General features: G+C 34.4%; 1 long non-coding RNA gene across 1 annotated transcript; it reads left to right on the forward strand.

The window, feature by feature from the left end:
* The first annotated feature begins 3649 nt into the window (after positions 1-3649).
* Positions 3650-4600, forward strand: LOC120216857. Its single transcript, XR_005525095.1, has 3 exons — positions 3650-3837; positions 3963-4050; positions 4290-4600. It is a non-coding gene; the product is annotated as an uncharacterized LOC120216857 (long non-coding RNA).
* The last annotated feature ends 8272 nt before the right edge of the window (positions 4601-12872 follow it).

The following is a 12872-nucleotide window of genomic DNA, read 5'->3' on the forward strand; positions in this document are numbered from 1 at the left end:
AGCTCATGGATTGAAAATACAAGCTTTGGTAGCTCATATTAGCTCATGAAAGTGTTATGCTAGCTCACTTAGCTCAAGGGAGCTTAATGGAGCTCAAACATTAGCTGAATGAGATGAAGGGGAGATGAACTTAACTGGAGAGTAGCTAGAAAGACTAAAATAAGTTGAACACATTCAAGGTTCACAATGTGAACACATTAATCCAAGGGATAGTTCACGTCAGCCATATTATGATCTATTTTTTGAGCTGGTTCCAAGCATATTTGGTTATGAAGGCTTATTTTCTTTTAATCCCCTATCTCTTAGCTTTCCAACACACTTTGAATTGCATCAATCCAATATTGGAAGCTCGAGATATGTCCAAATTACCAAAGATAATGCAGATTGGAAAATTAATACGAGATTTACAACCATTCATCACCTTTGGACGTGAGCACATTCAAGAAGGCTAATGTGAACATATTAAAATGTTAACAACCAAAGTGAAGAGCACCATTCAACCGTAAAAAGAATATGTGATTTAAAATAAAGATATACATTCATCCAAGGCAACCGAGGAGTCATGTTCACACCATAGAGAAAATTAATATCATCATTCATGAATGGTGTGGAGGATGAATTGTATTCATGCAAATACATTCATGTACCAAGTGCATGAAGGGAGCCAATGAGTCACGTTCACACAAAATGCATGCATTCCAAAGGGGGCCAAACCAACATGGATACATTCCTTCAAATTCATGCAAGGTGATGAAACAACATGTTCACACAAGGGGGAAGTATTCAGCCTAAAGCAAATTCATTTCATTTAAGGATGAACATGCACTCATTCAAGGCTTTAACTTTGTTTACACTAATTGTGCATTGTATATAATTAAGAATGAACATTCATCCATGAATGTTCACTCATTAAAGCCTTCTATTCACACTACGCATCCTTAGGCTCATAAATAGCCTTAGCATTTCATTTGTAATTTATTCATAGAATATACAACATTCAACTTTGATTTATAAAATATTTGTGGGAGTTTCTCTCTTTTGTTTTCTTTTATCAAAATAAAGAGCAGCCTAACCCATTTCATTTGGTGTTATAAATTTGATCACATGTTTTAATTTTATTTTCCCTGACATGCCACTTGTGACTTATATAGAAATGTGTCTTATAGAAATCTTGTATCACATTTACATATGCTTCCTTGCGATAAAGGATCATAAAATATAAAGTTTTTTTTCCTTATTTTGATTATAAATTAAGGAAAATTATAATATAGTAAATTTATAGATTCCGGCGGTGAAACCATTTTTGGTCGAGAACAAAAAAAAATGTAAACTAAAATTATGCATGATAATTAATAAAAAATAATTAATTATGGGTACACTATAGGAAATTGCATTTTCAGTGACACTAAGAATGGTTACTAAAAGTAACAAATTCAATCACTGAATATCATATTGACAAAATGTTTGAGTCGTCAATTCCCGTCACTATTATATTAGTGACAATTTATTGAATTTTGTCACAAAAAAATTAATAACAATGACAAAATTTTAGACACTAATATTATCCTTATTAGTGACAAATGTTTTATCATAGTTACATAATTAAATTGATTAATTAAAATATTTATTATTAAATCAATTATAGTAGATATAATTCTAATTTTTAGTTGTATTCATCTTTTTGAGGAACTTGCATCGTAGTCATTGTATCAGTTAGTTATTCGTTAACGATAGATAATGTGACGTCTCTACATGACTTTCAAGAAGATCGAACTTGGGACCTTCGTATTAAAAGTGCAACGCTTAACCACTGTGCTAAGAAAGAAATATTTGTTTTTGATAAAAATAATATTTAGGTTAAACTAATTTTGGATTAATTTTATTTATTTTATAAAAATATATTAATTATAATATTAGTTATCATTATAATAATTTAATTAAATTTTCTATAAGTTCTCATATAAAATATGTAAATGGAAGAAAAATATAAAAAATAATTAGGTTGTTTTTAAAATATAAACATATAAATATTAAGATTTAAACCTAAAATAATACCAAGTGTCCTTAAATTATATTTAATAAAATAAAACAATAATATTTGACGATGTATTGATCCCATATGGTAGAAGTCCTAAATTAAAAAAAAGTAATAACAATTAATTGATGTTAGCAAAATTCATATATATCTTAATAAAGATCATAAATTAATTATAAAACTAATCAATTTAAAAAAAATAATTATAATTGAAGATTAAATGATACCGTCAAAGTTTATAATAATCACATAGAAATATGACACAATTGTTCACTTCGATAGTGACAAAAATAGTTGTCATCACAAATCACCAACAAAGACTAGTGACAAAATATTTTTGTCACAATTATAAATAACAATAATGATTACTTAATATATTGTCACTATCATAATTTTCCCAACGAAAAATAAGTTGACGCCAATTCGAGCCTATTACTATTAAATAATTAATAATGACAACTTGCTTTTGGTCGCAATAAAACACTATTAGTGACCAGTTAATTGTGATGTACTTAAAATTATCAGAATTATTACTTAAAAAGTGACCAAATAATTTAAAAGTGACAAAAATAAATTTTGAAGCAAATAACATATTTTATATGATGAAATTCTTTAATATCACAATTAAATTATCACTAAAAATCATATTTTTTGTAGTGATAGCAGGTGACACATGTCCCTTAAAATAATAATAATAATTCATGATAATTAATAAAAAAAGATAATTAATTAGAAGTATTGTACATATTATTGGATTTCTTATCATAACCCTAACACTTGTATTAGATGAAAGAATGAAACTATCTAAATTTCAGTCTAAAAGAAGTTTTTGAAAAAAGAAGACTTGTTTTTTTTTTATGTTTACATTCCATCTATAACCAACCAACTTATAAAGAAAGACTTACTTAGCACATTTAACGTAGATTATGTGTTAAAAGCAACAAACTAAAACAGACAAAAAAAATGACATTTTTCTTCTGTTTATATCATATTGATTTTTTAAAAGATTAATATTCATACGACAATGAACCCAAAAAGAACATCACGAAATTTCCTCAAGCACCGCGAGAAAAATCCAACCCATTTCTGTGTCATTTAATAGAAAGATATATAATTCACTTTCAAAAGATCGCTTCCTTAATTTCATAAAGCCCCATGAGTTCTTTTATTGTTTGTTTAATTGAAAAAGTATCCTTTAATCCTATTGTTGTAATATAAAAAAGCCCATGGTCGACGCCCCAAGGCTATTCGATTTTCGTGAAAAGAGAGAAAGTAACGCCGACTCTAAAGAAGAAAAAAGCACAACTATTTTTATTAAAAAAGGAGGCGGTTTTGTACTTTTGTCAAACAGATGGGAAATGAAGTTGGGAAATAAAAAAAAGGATCATGTTCCACGTGCTTAAATTAAGAAGAAAAATATCCCAGAGCTATTTTGAACAGTTTTTCTTAGTCGTGTTGTGTGTGTCGTTTTTGTGCAGAGCGTGTTCGACATGGCTTTCAGAACAGCTGTACCCACCACCACACAACTCCAACCCTTCTCTCCTTTATATATATATATATATATATATATAGCGAGAGAGAGAGAGAGAGAGAGAGAGAGAGAGAGATCATCATTTCCCCTCTGCGGTATCATTTTCTTCTTCTCTTTTAATATACCTTTCTTCGTATTCGCCAAAACTTCTCATCTTCCTTGTCCTCTATCAATCGCTTTGTTTGAAACAAGAGTTTTATATATATTTCAACATGAGACGAAACTGCAACTTGGAACTTCGCCTTCTTCCTTCTAGTTACACCGGCGACATGTATGTACTTCTTTTTCTTTCATATTGCTGTTGGCATGCACTTGTTTTTGGCATAAACCCTTTTTTGGTAGCATTGAGAAAAATGATTAGTATAATTGATGGGTTTTCTCTTTTGGTGATCCAAGGATGGAAGATAACCCAGAAAACCATCAGCAGCAGCTAACAATCTTTTACAATGGAAGAGTTTGCGTTTGTGATGTTACAGAGCTTCATGTGAGTATTTGGTTCTACTCCACAAACTTTATACAACATTCATGCATTAGAATTGTGTATGAAAAAAGAAACACCCGATGAGAAGAGGATTTTTAATGTTTTAAAAAATTTCAGGAATTGTTTTGTATTTCCAAGATCTAATGTGTTTGTTCAACGAAAGGATCATTGCTGATTTATTCACTTAAAGTTTTATTCTTTTTAGATTTGTTGTTGATGAAAATTTGCACATGGAATTGCAGGCAAGAGCGTTCTAATGCTAGCAAACCGGGAAAGGGAGGGAACAATAAAAACTCCGACGGGATTGGAACCTTCGTCGCCCACGTTAAACTGGCCGAGCACGGCGCTTGCCATGAAGAGATCGCTTCAACGGTTCCTCCAAAAACGAAAAATGCGATTCCAAGCTGCCTCTCCTTACCATTATTATAAATAGATCATCCACAATGCCTTCCAATTTAGTTAAATTTAAGGAACTGAACTATTTTTTCTGCCTAGCAGTTCCACCCCCCCCCCCCTCTTTTTTTAATTTATGTATGAATTACGATACTAGTTGTAGCCGGAAGACAATAATATTTGTGACACTAATTTGTTGGTTTTTTTTAATGACGTCCCTTATGCTTAATTATGTGATGCTGCATGGTTCTTGTGACGGCATTTCATTTCCATAATTTAAGACCAATATATATATAATCAGAACTGAATTAATAATTAAAATATTTAAATAATGTTCACGTATAATAAGATTTAAATCAAAATAAAATTAAAATTTATGATCTAGCATAAATATATTTTTTACGTATAATAAGACTTGAACTAGAGCACTCAATATTCAAAACCCTCAAACTTTGTCAACACAAGCAACATTATCATTGCAAATATAAATTTTAGCAAATGATACATAAAGGGTTCTCAAAAATATTGATTTTACAATTTGAAATGTTATTAATATTTGTTATTTGCATGCCTATTATTATTAAAATTCTATGTATTAAATATGATTTTGATGTATTTTATTAGTATTAATATTTGTATGTCTTTTAAGATAACTACAACAAAAATAGGTTTCTAGTGGCATTTTTTTAGTCCTATAGTGGCGTTTTTAAGCACCGCTAAAAACATTACCAATGCTAGTAAGAGCGTCGCAAGAAGTGTCGCTAAAATCAAAGTCGCAAAAGGTGGCGGCATTTGTGAACCTAAAACACCGCAAAAGGTAAAGTTATATATTTGTGTTTGTTCTTTTAAACACCGCTATATGTTGTGATTTATAGTAGCATTTTTTCACAAATGCTACTAATTCTCTTTTCTTTAGTGACATTTTTTCCACAAATGACGCTAATTCTATTATTTTTAGTGGCATTTGTAATTCAAAACGTCGTTATATATTATGATTTGTAGTGGCATTTTTACTACAAATGCCGCTATTTGCAAATGGTTGACATAGATAGGTTTGATTGGGTTGCTCTTTATTGAACCCGTAAATTGTTTATCATCACTATGTTAATCCTTAAACTTTCATTAATGCTAATATAATATTATTTTACTAATAAGTTTAAGTCTTGAGTCTGATGGCATTATTTAAAGAGCTGGTAATGGCAGCTGATATTTTACAGTAACCAGAAACAATGGCCTAGACAGTATGAACAAATGAGTAACTATTATAAATATTGAGTCTTCCCAAAAGAGAGTAGCATTTTTCCCTTTTCCAAGCAATGTTTCAACTTTTTCATCAAATAGTAAACTTACAGAAAAATAAACTCAGTTTTTTCATTAAAAACAATAACAAGCGTCGGTAAAAATGGAAAATAAAACAAAAGAAGTTTTTAACTTGAACGCAGAACGAAACAAATTAACAAAACATTGTTGTAATTAATAAAACAAAAGAAGTTTGTAACTTGAACCCAGAAGCGTAAACAAACCATGAAGGGCACTTAAACTATTCCTTTCCATTAAAAATTTCAAAACCTGGAATCATAAACAAACCGGTTATGACAAGCATGAAAAGAAACTAGTATATAGAACACCAAATTTTGCATAATTAATTCCTTGAACAAGCACTTTTCTCAATCAAAATTGAGAGAGATACTACCCTACCAACTAAAGATATATGTTAACTGTGAAATAGTAAAAGGAATTAGCTGCCAAGTTCTCAGTCAACAACGCAGTTCATAGAGGTTTACAACTGCTGTAGAAGACATAGACAAGAATGCACCAACAAAACCCCTTTCTGAAGGTTTACCTCCACATAACTGCAAAAAGCTTGTAGCTGCATCCATCAAAAACTCATAGTTAATAATATGAGTAAAGGGGAAGGAAAACACTTTAATACTAGCAAAAAAAATGAAAAAAAAGTAAAATTGCATATCTTCTCAAATAAAAAAAGAGCACTTATGTCCACATGCCTAATTGAACAAACAAATGAACGGGTCCTGACACAACCACAGGAAAAATGCACAATTCATGACACACCCCAAAACAACAATATGATATTTGAATTATCACACCGCAACGATCGAATGCATCCAAGAATATGTGTAACATCGCAATGCAGTCTGTCATGAAAGTAAACCCTGTTATATACAAGACAGATAAAATATTGTATTTCAATTCATGTCAAAGCTTGAAACACAGTACAATACCTATTTTTTGCCTGAGGAGTACTGATCTCTAAGCGTGAAAATGCTTCCGAAATTTGTGAATGGAAGACTACAACTTGCCTGTGGAGGATAAAGTAATTTACGGGAACAATCCTATTTCATCAATTAACCATCTACTTCCAACATTCATAAAGTAATAAAAAACTAGAGTTGCCTGATGCAAATATCAATGATTCTATTTGTGTAACAAAAATTAATGTCATTAACTAGAAGAGAAAAAGGGAAAAGAACTAGTGACAACTGTCGTTTTGGATGTCAAAATAAATTCTTTATTCTCAAAAAATAAATAAAGGAAATACGTAGTAAAGAGAAGTAAGGGTCGATTCCACAGGGACTTAGAAAATTATAAATTTATGTCTGATTTATTTATGCCAGGCGTGAAAACAGTAAAAATGGGGGGATTTTGGTAAGAAAATATTAAAATAATAAAAGCGATTAAATAAGTAAAAACAATTAAAGTAAAAACAAGAAGATGAAGATTGTGAATAAATACGGTAAAAGTAGCCTCAAGCTTCGCTTTGACTCAATTTCCTTATGATCGTCAAATAAGGTTTTCTCTTTGGAATTCACGTCGGTTACTTTGTCTACCAGGGCTATCCCCTTGACTCTATCTTGTATACCGAATACCCAAGGCAATCTTTGATTCCGGCTTCGGTAATTGATTCTAACAACATCAATTGTCGTAGACCAATTACCGTTTAAGTTCATGGCGTCCGACTCGGATTGTTGCTTCGATAACCGTCAATTCCGATCTCAATTCCCTCTTGGCGAAGCTATCTCGCCAAGTGTGTTCCCAGGAAGTCGAATTGCTTTCTATAAGCCGAATCTTCCTCCCACACATTTAATCGCAACAACCTCTTGACCAAAGTCGATCTTTGATTTTGAAAACTGTTTTGATTTTGAAAAATAAGCGTAGAGATTGAGAGAGATATTTCGAAGATATTTAGGGCCTGTTTCAATTCTCCCGATGGAATTGAGTCGTCGCGTCAGCTCTCGGCTTATGAAAAGTTTAGCTAAGCATGACAAAAGTCATGCTTAGCATTTTGAAAACAAAGCTTGAAAAATAAAAGAAAAAATGAAAAGAACTTGAAAAGTAAAAAGAGAAAACTTTTATAAAAACTATAGAGAAAAGAAGATTGTAATCCGAGTGATGAGTTTAGTCTTACCCCAAGTGGGTTTTTATAGCCTCTCAAAGCCTAAGGATAAACAAGAAAATAAAATAAAATAACCCTAAGATAATTGTTTTTCAAATTTAAATTCAAACTTAAACTAGTCTCCTAATACAACTTTGCTCGTCCATCTTCCAGAAGGCGTATGGAGAAAGTCTTCTAGAAACCGTCGCTGACTGGACCTTCTAGAAGCCGCCACGTTAGCCCGCGTCGTGCCCAGATTCGTGCCCATGTCTCCAGCCATGACCAAATAATAAAAAATGCAGAATGCGCCTGTTTTATCACTAATTCTGGAAAGTAAGGACCTGCACGAAAACAAACATAACACGACCAATTTAGTAGCAATAATTCCACAAAACTGAAGAAATAACGAGCAAAGATTGACGATTCTGAGCACTCATCAAATTCCCCCTCACTTATCTCATGCTTGTCCTCAAGTATGATTAATCAAATTAGTCAAAAACACCATTTATCGTTCTTTGTCAAGTTTCACATTCAAGGAAAGCAAGGTAGAGACCACAAGAAATATTCAAGTTAAGAAATAAATCAATAGAACATCACCAATTGGAACAAGTCAATTGCAATTGTAATATCCATTCATTCATTAATCTCAATGCTCATAACTCAACACCTTATCGGGATTCACTCAAATCACTCAATGTGTTTGGGGTAAAGAAACGCTCAATGTCAGAATCAACACGATATTACCATAAGCCTGCAAATAAATCAAATCTCCACTACTAATAAGAACAAGATGCATAAATCAAAGGGTTTTTATTGGTTGTAACGGGGCTTAGGTAAAGGTGGGGAAAAAGGCTAAATATATGTTTAAATATTCAAGGAAAGAAACTAACAAATGATAATCTCAACTCCATTAAAACATTAAGCACACCAAGAATAAAAGACTAATTGTCAAACAACAAAATGCATTTGATTTTTTTTCACACTTTTATTGTTTTGTTTTCCATTTTTTCATGTCTTTTTTCTCTCACTTTTTTCGAACAGCATTCTTTTTCGAACTACTGTTTTTTTTTTCCAATGGAGCATACAATGGTAAAATTATTCACTTGCCCTGAAAAAGGTAGAAAAGAGGGATAAAACAAAAAGGCTCGGGTTTATAAATGTGGTGAAAACAAAGAAGCGGGAATAGGCTCAAAAGTGTTTAACTAAGGGGAAAATGCATGGGTAGGCTATTTAGTGGGGAAACGGGATGGTTAATCCTAAGGTGCCCAAATCATTTTTAAGCATCATGTTCATGTGTAATCTCGACAGTATTCAACATGCAGGTTCTAGATATCAATGCCAAATTCGACACACTCAATCCAACAAAATGAGAGCGAAAATGATATGCTCGTAAAGGCTCAAATCTCACCAAATTGTTTCATGCATTGAGCTAATCACATTTCAACCAATGAAGTCATGGAATATCAAAAAATCATAAACTATTCATAATTCATATTATTCGCTATCAAGAACATCTTAACCTAAACAATTATGTGTTCCCAAACAAGCATAGCATTCCAAAAATTTTCAACAAGACAAAGATAATTAATGACATTTTCGACAAATCCAATCAACACATACTAGTATTGAAATATAAAGATAAGCAAGGTGAAATTCAATCCTACACTCTACTCCCCCTCACTTAAAACTTTTTGCCCCAAAACAAAAAAAAATAAAGTGCAAGAGAAGGAATAGAGTACTCCCTGGATTTAATGTCGACCGCGGCTATGGCCTCAGCCGCGATGATAAGCGCTAGGACATAGGTAGGAGAGGATCTCTGTGATGTTCATCTCGATAGAGTGGAATCGGTTGTGGACTTCATCCATTTGAGATTGCATGTCCGGGCTGGGAGCTGTGGGTGGCAGTACTAGCGCGTTTCAGAGCATGAAGACTTGCTCGCTGTGAAAAGTGAGGATACCCGGTGGAACAAAGTATGGTGAGCTCAGGGTTCTTGCAAGTAGGCCCATTAAATCCAAGCATCACTCGTCTAAGGCATCTGCAGAAAAAGCATAAGTAAATCGTGTTACGTCAAAATTAGCGATACGAGAAGCTAAATGTGTAATTTAAGGTCCAAGGATAAGTGGGTGATTGGATCGAATGATGATCTCAAAGGCCCGAGCAAATCAAAATCCTAAATTCACATGCTTGCTGGCGGTCATGCACCATAAAAAGAATGGCTCGACTTGGCTTAAGGAGGATGATGAGTCATTCCGGATGGAATAATTGTAAGTGAGGAAGCGATGGATATAGCGTAAGGCCGGGTTATGGATAAGATGGGCTCGCGTTGAGCGGGCGTTGAATGTGTGTCCGGATAAATCGGTAAGCGTCTCATAGGCCATGTCAGTATCTAAACTTTGTGAAATCTCAAGTAAAGAGGTTAAATATGCATGGTTCGTGACATCCATCACGAACCCCATAGCAAGATTAAATTCCGATATAGACATTGAAAAATAACTTCCACAGAGTCGGAATGATACAACGTCAGGTGAACTAACATTAAGTAGGCGTTGGGGTGAAAAATTAAAAGTGGCATAGAATTCAAACACATGTTCATAAAATGTTCCACAGTTAATCATCGGATAAAATTCCCAACCAATGGCAGCAAAGTATGCATGAACAGACTCACGTAAATGCAATGTTTCTAGAGTACGAGTCAGAATATATTTAGCTACACGGAAAGGGCGGTGTCTTACCGACTCGAAGCGTACCAATTTGTCATTGGAGAATTGCAAATACCTGTGCATCATCTTTTCAGGGGGTACTGTATATGATCGACCCCGACGGTTGCGGTCTGGGTTTTTGTGGGCTGGTGGCGGGCTGTCAGGTGCATCCCTCGGGCTAGGTGGATGGGTCGGTAAAGCATCATATTCGTGGTGCTGCTGAGAGCTTAATGTCGCAGGTGATGGGTCCGGGGGTGGAAAGCTAGCAGTGAAGTCCTCTGTAAAACCATAGACAGGGTGGTACATTAGCAAAGGTTGGATCGACACAGGACTAGAGTTTACCTCGGGAGTATTCTTCGATGCCGCTGAATGCATGAGTAAGATGGGAATGCCGTCCGTCGTGAGAGAGATGATGTTGCTTCGGTCGGCATTAAGTGAAACGACGGAGAAGGAGATCGTAGAGGGGATGGACGGTGAGACGTGTAAATGTCGAATGATACGGCGACGTTGGAGCTTGCGCACGAACTTGTGTCGGTTGAGAGGGTGGAGGTGGCAGAATGGAGTCGGAGTCACTCGGTAACTCGACGAACATCGGCGTGTTTGAGTGGCGTCATCCTCCTAGAACGGTGGAAAGAGGAGCTTTGGTGGTGTCGGTCGGTTTCGTGTGCGCACCATCGCGTATTATGGAGGGGCAAGAAACGTGAAGATGATATAACGATGAGAGTTTTGCGTTGGTGCCGCCAGTGGTGAGCAGAAGGAAGGGAGACGGTTTGTGCTTTGGGGATGGCGATAGGTTATGGAGAAGATAAAGAGGAGAAGTTTGGTTTGTTTGGGTTTTGTTTGGTGGTGTCGTGCGTGGGAGGGGGTTGATTTTTGAGTCAAATGGGGATTTGTTTGTTTGGTGGATAAGGAGAGTTTAAAATTGAAAAGTAATATGATAGGGATTAGGATTTTTTTTATGATAATAGGTGTTTTGAAATTTGAAAAAGTATGGATGAATGGTGATAGGGTTGGGTCTACGGCATAGTAAGAATAGGGGATTGGGGAGTGTTGGCAGCAGAAAAGAAGAAAAGAGGTGGAAAGATTGTTTTTGGGTTTTGTTAACGTGCGCCAAAGCCTCCCTTGGGTTTTGCTAACGTGCACCGTTAATGAAATGGTGCACACAAGCTTCTCCTTTTCTTTTTCTTGCTTTGTTCGATCGTGTACTGCACTGCGTGTTCTGAATTTGGCACTGTTCGAATGGAAATTTCCGTAATTCTTCGTCGTTTAAGTCTGAATAAAAATGTTCATTTTTTGTAAAATAAAAATAAAAATTAAATTAAACATGCTTGACGAAACAAAAACAAAAACAAAAATAAAAATAAAAATAAAATAAAAGTATAGCAGAATCGAAAGCAATGGGTTGCCTCCCATGAAGCGCCTTTGTTTAACGTCGTTAGCTCGACGACTTGATTCAGGTTTCGGGTTCTTCCAAGTCGAGATCTTCAATTAGGCAAACTTCGCTATTCGCATAATACGGTTTAAGCCCGTTTCCATTTACTTTAAATCGAGTGCCTGAACTGTCTTCAATTTCGACTACGCATGAGTGAATATTTCAGTTACCGTATAAGGTCCGCTCCATTTTGATCGAAATTTACCTGCAAAAAGTTTTAATTTTGAATTAAAAAGAACAACTTTTTGTCCGATAGAAAAAAATTTAGAAACAATTTTTCGATCATGGAATTCTTTTGTTTTGTCCTTATATATTTTGGCGTTGTCGTAAGCATCTCTCCGGATTTCCTCAAGCTCTTGTATATGTAACTTACGTGTTTTGCCAACCGCTTCTAACTCCATATTGCACTGTTTTACGGCCCAATATGCCTTGTGTTCTAGCTCAACAGGTAAATAGCATCGCTTACCAAACACAAGGCGATATGGAGACATGTCGATTGGTCCTTTATATGTGGTCTGATAATCCCACAAAGCGTCAATCAATTTCAAGCTCCAATCTTTGCGATTTGGTTTAACTATTTTCTCAAGAATCATCTTTATTTCACGGTTTGAAACTTCTGCTTGTTTGTTCATTTGCGGATGATAAGCTGTGGCAATCCTGTGATTAACTCCATTTTTTCATAAGTACATCAATTACTCAGTTGATGAAGTGTATGCCGCAGTCACTTATTATCGCTCTTGGTGTACCAAACCTGGAAAAATAAAATTATTTAGAAATTGAACAGTAGTTTTTGCATCGTTATTTTGAGTGGCTTTAGCTTCTACACACTTCGAAACATAATCAACCGCAAGGATTATATAACAATTACCAAAAGAAGAAACAAATGGACCCATATAGTCAAGTCCCC

Source organism: Hibiscus syriacus, unplaced genomic scaffold, assembly GCF_006381635.1.
Source record: "Hibiscus syriacus cultivar Baekdansim isolate YM2019G1 unplaced genomic scaffold, ASM638163v2 tig00110174_pilon, whole genome shotgun sequence".
NCBI lineage: Eukaryota > Viridiplantae > Streptophyta > Magnoliopsida > Malvales > Malvaceae > Hibiscus > Hibiscus syriacus.